This window comes from Engraulis encrasicolus, chromosome 8, assembly GCF_034702125.1.
Source record: "Engraulis encrasicolus isolate BLACKSEA-1 chromosome 8, IST_EnEncr_1.0, whole genome shotgun sequence".
NCBI lineage: Eukaryota > Metazoa > Chordata > Actinopteri > Clupeiformes > Engraulidae > Engraulis > Engraulis encrasicolus.
In genome coordinates, this window is record NC_085864.1 from 53573362 (window position 1) to 53588795 (window position 15434).

At 41.2% G+C, this 15434-nt stretch overlaps 2 long non-coding RNA genes across 5 annotated transcripts; one reads left to right on the forward strand and one right to left on the reverse strand.

Moving 5' to 3' along the window:
* Positions 1-2828: 2828 nt before the first annotated feature.
* LOC134454719 (uncharacterized) lies at positions 2829-4337 on the forward strand. Its single transcript, XR_010035902.1, has 3 exons — positions 2829-2900; positions 3740-3879; positions 4246-4337. It is a non-coding gene; the product is annotated as an uncharacterized LOC134454719 (long non-coding RNA).
* Positions 4338-5599: 1262 nt separating this feature from the next.
* Positions 5600-8497, reverse strand: LOC134454720 (uncharacterized). 4 transcript variants are annotated; one of them, XR_010035905.1, is made up of 4 exons: positions 8454-8497; positions 7482-7524; positions 6064-7233; positions 5600-5728 (listed from the first exon to the last, which is right to left on the reverse strand). It is a non-coding gene; the product is annotated as an uncharacterized LOC134454720 (long non-coding RNA). The 4 variants fall into 4 exon arrangements; XR_010035904.1 differs by lacking the exon at positions 8454-8497 and adding an exon at positions 8278-8400; XR_010035906.1 differs by lacking the exon at positions 8454-8497 and adding an exon at positions 8015-8032.
* Between the last annotated feature and the right edge of the window lie 6937 nt (positions 8498-15434).

Below are 15434 nucleotides of genomic sequence, written 5' to 3' on the forward strand. Positions count from 1 at the left end.
GTGAAAAAAGAAGGTGAAAAACACTGGGTAACCCAGAGGAGAGGGACGTGAAAAAAGAAGGTGAAAAACACTGGGTAACCCAGAGGAGGGGGACGTACTGTAAAACACTGGGCAACACATAGGAGAGGGCCCTACTGTAAAACACTGGGTAACCCATAGGACAGGGCCGTACTGAAAAACACTGGGTAACCCATAGGACAGGGCCGTACTGAAAAACACTGGGCAACACATAGGAGAGGGACGTGAAAAAAGAAGGTGTAAAACACTGGGTAACCCATAGGAGAGGGCCGTACTGTAAAACACTGGGTAACCCATAGGAGAGGGCCGTACTGTAAAACACTGGGTAACCCATAGGAGAGGGCCCTACTGTAAAACACTGGGTAACCCTGGGCTGCGTTTCCCAAAAACTCTTAAGTATGAGGGGCCGCCTAGGTAACATACCACATCACTAAAAGTGTATGCATACAATCATTTCATAAGTCTACATACAACATTTTTTTTCTCGCACATGCAAATAAAATGGTTGTGCCAAGTGCATGTGTGAGGTAAAATAGTGTATGTATAAACTTTAAGTGATGATGTGAGACCTATTTCTGATATATTGCCTAGACGGCCTCTCATACTTAAGTACTACTTAAAGCTTAATTCCACTTAAGAGTTTTTGGGAAACGCAGCCCTGGTCATTCGGGAGAGTCGAGGAGAGAAAGGCCATCAGGAGGCTATCAGGAGAGTCTGGCCTCAGAGACACAATGACACTTGAATGGCCAAGTCTCCCTCTACTTGAATGACCAAGGAACAAATGTTTAATCTTTTGGATTATATACTGTTGAATTCATGGACTGTCTAAATATTATCTTGACATGAGAAGGGTCTTTTTTATGGAGTAAATGTCATATGAAGATTCAATGTAGAACTCTGCACGGCTCGCGGTCAGCAAAAAATAGTCCATTTTTTTGCTATGTGTACTCGGTATAAACAAGCGTGTATCGCGAGTCAATTAGGGGGTGTCTACGCCTCCAAGTTCATCTGGATTGAAAAGCTACTGATTTGAAAGCTATTCTACTGTATATTGAGCACCTAAATTGTAATGGCTATTTCTTAATCTGTTTTTAATGCTCTCTGTGCTGTCATGGCAATGATGTTTTGATGTAGTTAAGTATTTTCAGCTAATAGTGAATAGGCCCGCCGGCGACCCCATCTGCCACCGGCGACAACCCCCCCCCCCCCCCCTTCCCCTCCCCAAACCAGCCCAAAGGTTGCTGGTTTGACTCCCAACCCGCCACGTAGGTGGGGGGAGTCATTAACCAGTGCTCTTCCCTCATCCTCCTCCATGACTGAAGGATCCTGCAAGTGTCTGCACACAGACAAGAAAAAGATGGTCAAGATAATCTTCATCTAATGACTCATTTAACAAAGCAGTCTTTGACACTGAGCGCACACCTTTGGCTTTACATGTTGACATGGTTAGACCTAGACCTCTCCCTCCCACTATGTTTACGTTGTCATTTTATTCATAAACACTTGTAAAAATCTTATTTACATGTTTTAGTTAAACTGCATATTGGAGACTTGTAAAACGCAATTTCAAACTTCTGTGCTAAGCCTGTTACATAGACTTTTGACAATAAAGTACACTTGACATTGACTTGTAAAGAACTTTTAAAGACAGCTATTTAACAATTCTTTGCCGTGGCTAGGAGAGGTAAAGAAATGGGGAAAGCCTTTCAGCATGTGCCATCGAAAGCTGCCATACAACTACCAAAGCAACATTATTCCCCAAGCCAACCTAACCACCACTCAAGCCATGTCGACATGCAGGAGTAGACCTACTTTTGAGGTTTAGCGCCATTATCTCACACCTAGCGCAGGCATACCCTTGGTGTCTGTAATTATTGCCTGATGAAATACTTCAAAAGTGACGCATAGGGCACATACTCTTAAAGGTGGGGTAGGAGATGTTTTTCTGGAACATGTTTTACCATATCATCTGAAAAACTCCTCATGACGCCATAGCACCCATTAAAATAGAGTGTTTGGAAAAAAAACGAAATCTTTTGGTCCAGTGTAGAGGGCGTAGTCAGAAGAAAACGGCAACCAATAGAAGTAATACTCATCATCACTTCTATTGGTTTCTGACACGTCCATCAACCGCCAGCACTCACCCCTCCTCCCTGCGCGTTCACCGACTCGTGAACTTGACCGACCCCGCCCCCATCATTCATGCACATGCGACGAGGCTCGTCATCACTCGGCTAGCAAGGAAACGAGAGTTAGCAGCAGGCTGAGCTACTTGGAAACTTTGCTAGCTTTTGCAGAGCTACAGGAAGAACTTTGGCTCTTGGTACACTGGACTAACCATGTCAGGATAACATACTCCCTTGGATTATAGTCATCGGACTCGCAAAACCAGATTCCAACACGGGCTGTAAAATGGAAATGGGACCTGACACTCTTGGACACAGATGTCGGCTATGGCAGCGGCTTCAAACGTACGCTTTGGTGACCACATTTCTAATCGAGAGGTGAGGTAATATGTTTGTCTGTATAATATTTTGTGAATTGGTTTAGGACACAGTGGTGTCTTTTTTAAGCAAGTATCCATTGAGAGGGGTCAGAGGATTAGCTCAAGTTCCAACATATCTAGCTGCTACCTTGCTTAACATAGCTGCTACCTTAATCGCGTTATTTTTGGTGTTTCCCCCCCCCCGTGGCATTTATTCTGTGCACATAAACACGTTTTCAGAATTGCTTTGTGTAACTCAGACGGTTACTCTTGTGTGTTTTGCTACTAGTTGACTGTGCGAACGAGCCAGACAAACCAGCTGGGAGGATGGAAGCACCTGTCAATTCCCCTTCTCCACCCGCGTTCAGTTACTAAATACGGATTCACCCCGTAATAAGTAAGTAACCTACCATGTTTAGAGCACACATTACTTTGACCAGCAAAGCCCATGTCTTTCTAGTGGTTTACAAAAATATCGTTTGCATGTTTTGCATTTGATAAATACCACCTAATGACCATGACGGCTACACAACAGATCTTTATTGTGATGGCTACACTGAATGATCACATGGAGATGCCGGTACATCATTTGTTTTTACCATGGTTATATAGAAATGTTCTGCTTTGTCCATTCCAATGTTGTGGTGTTTTCCATAGCTGTTCCTTGCTCCTGTATCACAATCAAGGCTGCCAAGTAAATGAAGGATGAATCACCACACACTGGTAGTTTATTTGCTGAACAATGCGTTTCGCTATTGCTTCATCAGGTTCACTCTCACATCAAGGCTGCCTTTGAATTGTTAAAATGTTTTTCATGTTTGTGGGTGTAATTTCGTCCAGTTGCAGATACTACTATCCCTTTTGGAATGATCTGCCTTTGAGAAACAATGGTTCTATCTGACAAAAGCATATGAACAGATCCTGTAGTTGTAATTGATACACTAAATTATCATATTCCTATGTGTGCGCGCACACGCGCTATAGTCTTCAATTCAGTACACTGGGACACTTTTCAGTCTTTGAGGTTGCTGGAATCAACACAGACTACCTCCATGCACCTTATCAGAACACTTTGCATGTTTTTTTGTGTACTTGTCCCCTTTGTGTATTGCTGCTAATCTGTCTCTTTCTAGGTTCTGTTGGTTGCATGCAGATTGTGCCAGATGATTTACCTGTCTATGGTCTAAGCATTGGGCTCTGTGCTAATATGCAATTTGTGCTCTTTTTTTCCCTCAGGTCAACCGCAGACAGGGTCCTTCCACAACCACATACTTATGCCAGTAAAAGCTACAGCTTTTCTCCTCCGATCCAAGAAGCCTGGACTGCAGTCACCATCTCAACACACCAACCAAGAGAAAGGCGGATGGCTCAATTCAGTATGTAGTTCTGCAAATATTCTCAAAGGTCTTCACAGCCCCCCATGGTGCTGAATGCATTTACATTTATTTTTGTAAGGTAAAAACAATGCTGATTACAGAACATAACTTGGGCCATGAATGAAATTTGAGGTAGCAGCCAGCCATCACCTGATGGTGAGAGGTGGTCCTAAGATCAGAGAGAATCAGGTTGAAATCCCATCCTTACCTCTCCCTACCTACACCTCCATCCACAGCTGAAGTGCACTTGAGCAAGGCACACAAGTCCACTTTGGTCCTGTGACTGTAGCCAACACTCTGTAAAACCCTGCTGTGTAATTTGATGTAATGAAACCCTAATATAGTCTAACACATTGCTTGTTTCAGATATGGAAAATTGCACAATAAAAGTTCCAGGACATGAAGGCTGCATACTGTGAACGTCAACCTTCAGGGCACCGTCCTGCGCAGAAGACTTTCTACCCATTGACAGTAAATAGAATGGACGCCAAACCAACGCTATTTGCCATTCAACGCTTTGAAGCCAGATTTGGGAACATTCCAACTTACATTCCACCTTAGCAACGCCAAACGCAGGTGCTGATTGGACAACAAAACACCCAATCAGACAACGCTAAATTCAAATCATGTCCCGCCCCTCTACGGGCCGGGGAGACGATTGTGACATCATAATCTTTGTTATGAGACTTCGCACAATGCTCGGGGCTTGGTTGCTGGTAGTATTAATAAACAACGAAACCCTCGAATGTAACAGTACCACCCTATACATCTCATGAGTGAATCTGGCGATCGACAAGGATGGAAAATATAATATTCATGTAATAGTGTTCAATGGCTGGATGTAGTCTTGGAGTTAGTTTGTAAACAGTACAATATACCGTACACATTGACTGACCGTACACCATATTAGCTAGTGGCTAGCATGTGCCAGTCCGAAGTTGGGAGACTTAATTTCTGCTAAAGTGTAGTGTCTTTACAAGTGGTGGAGACATCGCTATGGCATATTGTTTGTGTATGCTATTCTTGAAATATGTTTGTGGGAAAAAGTGGTGGGGACACGTTTACCTCTGGTGACACCCACATCACAAGTAAACGTACAAGTTATGTTTTGTAAGTACACTAGCACATTGGCTGTTGCACCTTTTTCGCCATTGCAACTGATGGGATAGACAGACATAGCCAGACCGTGTTGATTCTGAAACCCCAACAAGGAGGACCCACCACAAACTAGCTGATCGGAGGACAAGTACATACAGACTGAGGCCTACTCTGTACTCGAATAAGTTACTGGTGTCACGGAAAGATATTTGTTTATTTTATGCCTTTACTTTCAACACCTCTGTCCACCACCCACACCAAGAATTACACCCATTCCTGCAACACATAAATAACTCCCGTTGAATGCTTTGCCATTTACAAATGACGAATCTAAACCTTTCCGTTTCACAGCTGTCATCTTCACAAACCTGAAGGTTGTTTCCCAGGCCCCATCGACGTCGAGGCAGTCACGGAGATGTTAGTTGCTCTCATTCAGTCAACACAGTCATTTCAGACTTTTGCTTTCAACAGGATTCAGAAAACACTTCTTTTTACATATGTACAGCTTTAAAGCGATGCATTACCAGTACTTGAGATTCTTCTGTTCATTAATTTAAACTGACAGTTACAGTGTGTTAAGACCGTGTTAACCAGTATTGCAAAATAATTAGGAAACAAAAAGTATGGGCAGTCATATTTTATCATTTATTAAGCTTGTTAAAACAATGAAGTGGTGTGAAGATAGTTGTGGAGAGCAGATCCTAGGAGGTGCTGGGCCCCTTCTCAGGTGTGGATGACTACACATCTTGAGCTGTAGAAAAAAATAATAATAATGCAAATGAACATGAAAGATGAGAACAGGATCCATGTCATACACGAACTACAGAAAAATACATGTACATAACATTGGGCCACAGGTCTGCACACATGTGAATGCGCTGGCACAATCTTTTAAAATTGAGTGTACTATAAACAAAACGTATAAGAGTAATAATCCATAAATGTATGTACCATTACATACAACACTATGATGTGCTATGCCAGTGTGCGAGGATTTTTTTTGCTTTTCAATAGTATACACTGTGATACATAAGAACACTACGTAACATACGGAGTAACGTGGACAGCAGTGGTCCTGCACAACACCTTGGTGGCGCCTCCTCCTCAGATGTGTGTGGGTGACCGCAGCACAGGTCCTTGGTCCAGGTGGTGACAATGGTGGCGCCTCCTCCTCAGATGTGTGTGGGTGACCGCAGCACAGGGTCCTTGGTCCAGGTGGTGACAATGGTGGCGGCTCCTCCTCAGATGTTTGTGGGTGACCGCAGTGGCCCCTGACAAAAGTGGTGGTGGGAGATTAGGAAGGAGAATCCCCCTTTCCAGCACTCCCACCACCACCAGAGAAAGACAAGTATTAGTGGTGTAGGTCCTTGTCATGATAATAATAATAATAATAATAAAAAAAAAACTGCATTGCCAACAAATACTTGGTAATGGAGAAGACTTACTTTGAATGATGACAGGCAAGTAGTGTAGACAAACCTGCGGAAGGCTGTGGTGGGAGTTCACTCACTCCCACCACAGCCAAGAAAAAAAACCAAGAATCACTACTTCCAATTTAAAACCACAGTTTGTAATTGCTACGTGACAACAAATAGGCGGCAAGACCAACGGCATTATATATATATATAGTAATAAGAGGCACGCTTTAATTTACTGAGTCACACACAGCGCCCTTCTAATGCCCCCCTGGAGGTTTCTCAGGAAAATGTCATGTCCGAGGTCCGTCAAGTGGACCCCATCAGCTAAGAACATCCCCGGCCAATTGTGTTTAATTTCGGGGTGCCGAATTGCTACTCCCCCTAATGACCCCACAAATGCGGACATGACATTGTTTAGAAAGGCACGTGTACGATTAATTCTGGAGGGGCGCCCACACCTCCACACGCACCTTTCTGTGATGCATGAGAACACTAACTTAAGGTTGGGGTACCTCTCATGCATCTGGCCTAAGTACTGCTTCATTTGGTTGACCAATTTAGTCCCTTGAATTTGTCCTAGGTCATTTCCTCCGACATGCAAGACTATCATGTCTGGGGCAGGTCTAGAGCGCAACAGGGAGTCCAGCCGTGACTTGAAGGACCCCCATCGCAGGCCTCCAACTCCAGACCAGGTTATGTCTGCCGGCAGGTGTAAATTCTTACCCATACTCACCCTTGCCCTCTCAGATGCCCGGCGGATGTAGCTGTCCCCGATGATCCAAACTGCTGGCCTGGTCTGACGACGGTCCATGATGTTGTTGTCTTCTTACTTGTTTTTCTAAACAAAATGACATTTGGGACAAAAACCACTATTAAAAGTGTCTTACAAAAAAAACCTTTAATGCAATATGTATATATTTAAAAAGATAAGCATGTTTATTAAGGGCCAATTAGGCCTATGTTGTAATGATGGTAAGAGTCTCACTTTCCAATCACTATTTGTTTCATATTATTAATAACAGGTTATGCAACAAACAGCTAAGAGCAACTGTATATACCGTGTATATATATTTTTTAAAAACTGACCTTTGACTGACTTTGATTAGCTGTTCAGCTGTAGAGCAGATTCCTGGAACACAAACAGAACAGTCCACTTCATCAGTTATAAATCAGCGACATGTCCATCTGGCTAGCTTGGTTAAGCACCATGCCATTGAGCAACATCTTGCGGGAAACTAGAGCCTTGACGTATGCAAACACTACTGTCAAGAATACCAGTACATTTTGCTTAATTATGATAGAGTGTTGTCACGTCGTAGCGTTACATGCAAACAATTATTCATATATGCCGTCATGAGATGTTGCTGGGTTGCATGTAACGCTATGGCAGACATCCCAAGTTACAAAAACTCATTTCATGGAAAAGTACACATGTTCCATAGCGAGACGGCTGCTAGCATTGCCAAGGAACACGAGGACTGGTTACTAGTCCAGATTGCCTACGGCGCTGTTTCCCGCCTGCTAGTTGCACAATATCATAGCGTTAACTATTCCGATATCATATACATTCAAAGCAAATCATTCCCATATGTAATCAACGACACAACAATCATACACACATTTTTTTTGTGCGACAGAGGTTACTGACTCGTCCAGATTAGCACCACAACTTCGTTTCCCGCCTGCTACTGCTGCACAAAATTTTGGAGTTTAATATTTCCATTTCATATGTATTAAATGCGAATCATCCCCGCATATAGACTATACAAACGTCACACAACTGTTGTTGCAACAGGAAGACGAGACAATCAAGTATGCAAATTATCTCCACAAATTATTTTTACCCTTCCTACCCCGCCTCAGCCCACATTAATCTCCTTACCTTACAAAAGCACGGAAAGGACATAAAACTAATGGCGGTCAGACTTTATAGTCAGAGTGGAATTGTGGGATTGCATTAGAATGCCGCAAACTCTGCGAAGAAACTGCAGCGAGAACAATGTCGTTCCCAAGAAAACCCTTTGTAGGCCTAACAGATATTTTACTGAATTGTCTTACTTTCTCCATTAACTCCATTTCCCCCAATGTTTCATACCATCTGTAAAAAACAAAAAAAACAAAAAACAAAAATATTAATCTTATTTCAGACACATATTCACATGATATAAGTAGAGTAGTATAAATTGTAAAGACTAGACTAAAAACAATAATTACCACAGAAATCATGGTTGTCATAGACCAATAGTTATCAAACTTTTTTATTTTTATTTTTTTTTTTTAACATAGACTGATTGTAGACAACACACTGACGACATCTACTGACAAACCTTGACATTGCAGCATGTCTTACTATGTCTGAGAAGGCTGTCAATAAGCGAATAATGACAGACTACTGCTGTAAATTGGACAACACTTGTGAAATGAGTGATAAACATCTAAAACAAGGACTAGCTCTAGAGCTCTACGCGTCGCTGTATTACTTCCCACCAGGCGGCAAAAAAAATGTATTCGCAGCAAATGTCGTAGCAATTTAAAACATGTACAATTCAACAAGTAGCCTGATGGGCACTAGATCAGATACCGGTACACAAAGAATCCGAAACTACAGAGCGAGCTGAATATGCTCAGTGATTATACACCTAGAAATAGGTTGCTTTAAAAGCTATGTTGTACTCTGAGGTAAATCATACGATAGGTGACAAATCTATTAACCTTACAGCGGTTTAAAAACGGTCAGCAAAAGCAATAGTTCACATAGAAACGAAACCATGCCCGATAAAAGGAAATTTATGCCGCCACCATTTAGAATCACAAGATTAATCAGCGATAGCGTCTTGAATGTTGCCTGAGGTAAAATTGCCGCCTAGCCAAACAGCACTTTCTCCAGCATCTGGCCGGTTTGCTTGCTGATTTGGAACACTACTAAACAAAATAAATAACGTAATCTTCACACAAATGACCACAAATAACATAACCTGTACATACTTAACTGACGACACACAAAGAATAGGCTACTAGTCGCGCTAGCAGTACTGCAGGTTATGTTGCCAGTGTCTTCACTCAACACCGATACTAAGAAACGACCTCATAATAAGCATACAGGCAACAGCATATTGTTTATTGTATACACATCGACAGCGGCCAAAACACTTAAGCACGATAATAAACCGAGGTAACTTGCTGTGGTGGTGGCTACTGGCAAAGCTAGCATGATCTTGACATTAGGAATAGGCTATACTTACCGAAAAAAAAAAACTGCACAGAGCTCTCAACAGAAGGCCGATTAGTACAACCAAAAGCACAACACGAAGGCATTTCTGTATAAAATATGGAACAAATATAGAACAATAAAACAAGTGAAGATGAGATTAAATGAATCCGAACTGCAACCAAGACCGGTCAGAGTGTTTGACAGCCGACAATGACAGCTTTCAAAAACAAGGGGGAGGGATAATCTTCCAGCGAGCATATTTATACCCCTGTGGGGTTTCCCAATGACGCAGTACTCACGTCACTGAGTGTGTTTCCCTAGAGACGAGCTGGTTCGGAACCATCTACTGTCAATGTTCGGAACGCGCAACCAGACTAACGACTTCTAACTGTCAATCAAACCATGTTCTGATGCTCATTGGTCAATTTAACTTTTAATATCTCTCTAAAATAAAACATCACCACAAAAAATCACCACCCTGGTAAGTTGGAGAGCAAGGGGACCTACTAGTTGAGCGAAAAATGATCCCCCTGGAGTGGCATTTAAGGGAGATACAGGGTTTTATGTCTCTCATAGGAATGAATGGGATTTGGCCCTTTTTTGGTCTTTTTGGGTCCAACCTTGGCTCCAACTTGGCTCCAACTTGGCTTCAACAATGAAATAGAATTTTGGCCTCCATTCTATTTACTCTCAATGTTTCTACCCTAAGAGGGATGGCTGACCGCAGACACTCACAACCAGGTGAGCCCAGATAAAGGAGTTATTTTTGGTGTCCCTACCCCAACAACCCAGGTTACTTACATTTAAAATGTCACTGGAGCTACTGTCAGATATGTGATTTCTAATTATGTTTATCTTTTTACAGCACAGACGCCTCCAACCTCAGACTAGGCCCTTCACAGTTGCTGCACTTACCCACCTTCCCAGAGTTTTTGTGTGGTAATGACAACTGTAAATATAGTATAAAGTAATGTATCTAGTGTCATGTGTAATACATTGTTTAAATTGTCCATACATTTCAATGACAGTAAATATTGGTGGACACAATTTGACTTTTTTTATTCATTCTCTGACTGAAAATGCATGGTTACATAATTTATATATTCCACAAGACCACAATCAGAAGATTATTTGACAGGTTGCATTTATTTTCTATGTATGAAAAAAAAACAATGGTAACAAGACAAACGTGGTTCCAAACCAAGGTGAGATGTATAAATGTACAGATGAATGCTCCTACAGATAATGAAAAATAATAAAACTCTGCACACTGCCGGTTTGTGTGTTTTATACCGTACTCTGTATAAATCTTTTATATTGCTCTAGTGGAGCAGGGTAACCCTGGCTAATCCTGGGTATTGTACTGTGTATTACAACGTCAACCCTTTAAGTGCCCCATACTGTCTGTAGGCTGCATGCCTGAAGAGACCGTTTCTCTCACCTGGTCCTACATCAGCCCAAAGTCTTCCATCAAAACTGAACACCACAGCATTTCCTTTCAATGTTCATGGGCATCTCCTTACAGATTGCGCAGAGGCGCCAGGTTGGTTGTGCTACTGGGCTGTGACTGAGGACCAGATGTCATGTGCCAGGTCGAACATCAAACTGGGGTCACGGGTCGGGGCACGCTGCAGTAACCGATGGGATTACTTCAAATTCAATGATTGAATCAAGGCCTGCAAAGCAATAAATACATTTTATGTAGTGTATTTTCTATTTGATGATGGGGACTAAATAACTCTATTGACAATAAGACCAATATGGACATAAGCAATCATTATTGTGTATATAAATAAAGATGTGCCAATTGTATGCATACAATGTTTTCAGTCAATTTCTTACAAACTGGTGTTGTGCCAGGGGTTACACAGATGTATGAAGTAGATGGGCTTTTATGGATGTACTTGAACTACCACTGGTGTTGTGTACCTACAACCATGTAATATCACACTACTACTCATAGGAGTAGAAATATTGTAATGGTTATCACAACAGGTGTACTCGTGTAGCCTACTCGTGTTGCGATAGAGCACATCTGTTGTGATAACATCCATTACAATACTTACACATCTGGAGGAATACAGCAGGACATAATGTTATAGGGATGAATGTACATCCTTACAGTTAGCAGGGCGTCAATTCTGTTGGAGTCTTCCTAATCAATACCCCCGACCTCTGCTGCGTCTATCTTCCTCCTCCTCCATCTCCTACTGGGCTGTTAGGTCGTTATGATTGTGATGGGCCAGGAAAGTCAGAGCTGGAGCTTTCGTCGTGGTCGTGGAAGGTCTAAAGCATATGAAAATATCGTCAGCCAAAACAATTTCATTAGCGTTGATCAGTTCGGTTGTTTTTCTTTACTCCCTCTGCCCCTGTGTCTGCGCGTGCGACAACCCAAGTGAAATCTGAAGTCATAGCCTAAAACACTACGGATTGTGGTGTCGGGTATATATAAATACAATAGTAAAATGTATACTGCTGTACACATCTGTCAAAATAAATCCATGTGTCAGTACTGTAGCTACTGGCTAGAACTACTGTCTAGGGATGACGGCATCTGTCATCAGTGTTATGCCGTGTCCAGACCAAGAGCGAACTACGCTGCCTGGTAGCGTGGGTAGCAGAAGAAGTTTCGCCTTGAAGTCGCTGTATTCGCTCGAGACGCAGCATTGACATGTTTGATTCAGCTAATCACATAACGGCTCTTGCTTGACAGCCTGGGACATTCGGAGATAGGAAGTTAGAATGAGATATCTAAGTAACACGTATCAAGTCAAGTTCAATAACTAATCTAGTATACATCTACTGTCATCAATATTTCTTGAAATGGCAACCATGACGGCCTGTGCGTTTATTGTGATGTTGAACATTCTTACCGTAGCCGGAGACAGTGCCATGGCTGGAAGTTAGCTTGGCTAATCGATTTGTCGTGGCTTAGTTCTAGCCCCGCCTCGTGAGCTCTCGTGGGTTCCCGGGATAATCCGAACACTTGACAGACTGCATGCGCGTTCATGTGTTTTGAAGGCGTGGCTTTGAGGGGAGGGCTGAAGGGAGAGGCGGGCTGTGTATTTTCAAAAATATAGCTCACAGGAACCGTTTTTCAAAGATCTCCAACCCTACCTTTAATGCCAGGGCACTGTACTGCACTGCTACGCCGGCGACCTGGGTTCGATTCTGGGCCGGGTCCTTTGCAGACCCTTCCCCTTCTCTCTCTGCCCACTCATTTCTTGTCAATCCCTCGACTAACCTCTCAAATAATAAAGGAAAAGAAAATAAAAAGTTACGCATAGGGATGAGATGATGTTGCGTTAAAGGGACACTGTGCAGGAAATGGTCAAAAAAGGTACTGCAACTGTGCAGCTCATTGAAACTGGGCTTCCTAATGCCAAATTTCGTCTTTGCATGAAAGTTTACTAAGTAATACGCAGCTATTTTCTAGTATGGTCCCAGTAGAGTCATTTTTGCAGCTAAAAATGGCTATTTTTGGAAATTCAAAATGGCGGACCATGGAGAAGATCCTCTTTTCATGTACAAAGCGGATTCCAAAAAAGTTGGGACACTTGGTATTTTGTGAATAAAATCAAAATGCTGGCATTTTCAAAACATTCAATATGTTAATAAGGTAGAGCATTGTGTATAGACAACATATCAGTTGTTAAAGCCAAGCAGAATGATTGTTTTGGGGTAATTGTGTGATGATTTAAAATTTCACCCTTGCAACAAATTCCAAAAAAGTTGGGACAGGGCCAATAAAATGTGTTTTTTATGTTGGATAAGACTAAACACAACACAAGGGACTTCACATTTAAATACTTTGACTGATGGCATGATTTTATTTAAAAATTAGATATTTTCATATGCGAGACATGATTTCAGCAGCTCAACTGATAGGTGTGTTCTTCGACTTGTTTACCTTCTTGTTATGCTTAATATGTGCCATATCCTGACTGAAAGAATACAATTTTATCACCTGTTTACACTTATGATGGAACCACACAGTTGGAAAACATAACAGAATGAAATTTACCATCATTATTTGGCAATATCTCAAGGCTGTGCTCCAAAATATAATGCCTTTAATGCTGTTTAAAATCTGTATATATCATTCGGCCTTCATTTTAATGTGCTACATAAGTAAGAAGACCATAACCAAGGCATCTCTGCACCCCTTTACCATCATATATGCTGTCTTTCAGACTGACCACTAAATCAAGCTGAAGTGTTAATTTTCATCATAACCTGGAGGGTGCATGACTCCATGATTTTAAAGAGAATGAAATATGTTCCATTCTGTAATCAGAGGATAGTTTCCCATTTCTTCTGGGTCCATCTAGAATGAGCTTGGTCACATGCAACACTGTTAAATGCCTGCCTCATGTGCATTAATGATAATGGTCATTTTTTCAACAGCTTTCATTGTTGGAGTGTCATAGTTTGCTTATTGACGATGGGTATGTCATGATCTCACAACTCGTGCAATGATTTTACAGAACTCTACATTACAGAAATAGGCCTTATATGACTGCAATTTTGATAATTCAATATTTCTGTGTAATAGATCAGTAATTAGTCCCTCAAAATCTTCGCTACTGAGTGCCACAGCCTCTCTGTCATGGTATTTTATTTGTGCATTCATGTTGGCAGTCAATATAGTTCCTTTCAAAATATTCCTCCTTGTGTTATTTTTAGAATTATCCAACTATTACAACATGTTTTGGCCCTGTCCCAACTTTTTTGATATTTGTTGCATGGGTCGAATTTTAAATGACCACGTATTTCCCTCAAAACAATGCTTTTGCCTCATTTTAACTCTTCCTATGTTGACCTTGTGCCATTGTGTATCTTATGCATGGATTGAATGTTTTGAAAATGGCAGCATTTTGATTTTATTCACAAAATACCAAGTGTTCCAACTTTTTTGGAATCCGCTTTGTATGAAAAGTGCAAATTTTCCAGTCATCATAAATACTTAGATTTGATGGTGGTGGTAAGTATTCATGAAAAGGTAACATTAGTGAATGGGCAGCATGCATTCTGGAAATAAGCAACTAAAAATCTCACACAGTGTCCCTTTAAGGTATGGGCTGACTTGATAAGGTGGTTAATTCACCCGAAAAAGTTTACACACCCTGAAGCGATAATAAACTAGAGGAACTCACCTTAAATTGTTAAAAAAAACCAAAAAACAATATATTTTGAAAAATCTAAAAACTTAGGTACTTGGAGTTATTTTCCTCCCAATTACCTCCTCCCCACTTACAGCAGATAAAATATGATGTAATGACTCAGGAGAAGCTGGTCCCTGGGGGAGGCTGTCATGCATTGACACCTACTACAATAGGTCCACTTAAATATGCTGTAGCCACACCACACACCACAGCTGCCATGCATTGACACCTACTACAATAGGTCCATTTAAATATACTGTAGTTGCACCACAACTTCATCTCTCTCACACAGGCTGTACTAGCAAGTAGTGTTGGGGGCACAGATCATCTACTATATATTATATTGTATTGTATTGTATTGTATTGTATTGTATTGTATTGTATTGTATTGTATTGTATTGTATTGTATTGTATTGCATTATACTATATTATATCATATTATATTATATTATATTATATTATATTATATTATATTATATTATATTATATTATATTATATTATATTATATTATATCATACTGTATTATATTCAGTTTAGTTTTCATCTCTGTACACGGGCCACACTGCAAGAAGGATCATTAGGCTTTGGGACAGCTGCCATCATGACCTAACAACATACCTCAAACACTTTTCCCCTCATATTACATATGTATGATGATAACC